Raw genomic sequence first — 1,104 nt, 5'->3', positions numbered from 1 at the left:
CTCTCTCTCTCTCTCTCTCTCACACACACACACACACACACACACACACACACACACACACACACACACACACACACACCCATACACATACACCCTTCCCATCCACAGGTACTCTTCCCCTGATAACCCCCTTCTGCTTGCCTTCCCCACCTGTCACGATTGCTCCATGATCTAGAATGCCCACATATACACACCTCTGGCACTGACTTCTATGGGCCTGATCCCCTCTATAGAACATCCTCTCCTCTGACACTCACCTCTGAAGATTAGCCTAGGCCCCTAGGACCAAGCCTGTTAGACTATTGAGAATTTCAGTTAAAAAATAGATAGATTCTTAGAATTTAGAAGGTATCTTAGAAACCATTTAGTTCAGCCCCTTCACGTTAGAGATGAGAAGCTGAAGCCAGAACTACTTAGCCAGCGTCACACGGGTCTGAATAGTTAAAATTGGACCCCAGGTTCTCTTCCCACTACACCACATTGTTTGTCTTCCACCAGGGCAAGGCTAACTCCTTGAGACTTCGGCTTTTCTTGTCACCAGATGTGAATGTAAACCTGAGATGCAGGGTGGGGGAGGGAGGGTAAGGGCGAGAAGTAGCATTTAACCTGTCCAGGTGTGACCAGGAAGATTGTGGAGATCTGTCTCAAAGGAACCAAGCTGGAAGCTACGACCAACTTTTACTGTGGTTATGTGGACAGTGGGCTTAACAGGGGACTTCAAGACTGAGAAACTGGCATCTTATAAACCTGGCTTCTTTCAGTGGGACTGTCCCCGGTATTGCCCATCTAACCTAGCCCTTCTCCTCTGCTCCATCACCACTAAGCTACCTGGACAGCTACAGGCTTAGATTTGCAGATTCCCCCCTGACCTGGCCCCATCAATTTCCCTTGCACTGGCTCTGCCCCGCCCCCACTTTGCACTGCTTCTGTCTCCATCCTTCCTGCACTGGCCCTGCCTCTGCCTCTTGCTCCCTCCCCCCCACCCCCCTCTATGTCTAAGTCCCTCCTGCAAGGCCTCTGTTCCCATCCTCCCTGCATTGGCTCCTTCCCTCCCTTCTACTTCCTCTGCTTCTGTTCTTCCTTTACTGGCTCTTCCCCCCCCCC

The 1,104-nt window shown here is 51.1% G+C and overlaps 1 protein-coding gene across 1 annotated transcript in view; it reads left to right on the top strand.

Annotated features, from left to right (window-relative positions):
- The window catches only part of SMARCD3 (SWI/SNF related BAF chromatin remodeling complex subunit D3), a 46,992-nt gene that overhangs the window by 1,004 nt on the left and 44,884 nt on the right, over window positions 1-1,104 (top strand). The window lies entirely within an intron of this gene.

Source organism: Petaurus breviceps, unplaced genomic scaffold, assembly GCF_028583685.1.
Source record: "Petaurus breviceps papuanus isolate PSGF00001 unplaced genomic scaffold, PetGlider_PUasm1.0 115, whole genome shotgun sequence".
Classification (NCBI taxonomy): Eukaryota; Metazoa; Chordata; class Mammalia; order Diprotodontia; family Petauridae; genus Petaurus; species Petaurus breviceps.
This window is presented reverse-complemented; position numbering and strand designations above follow the sequence as displayed.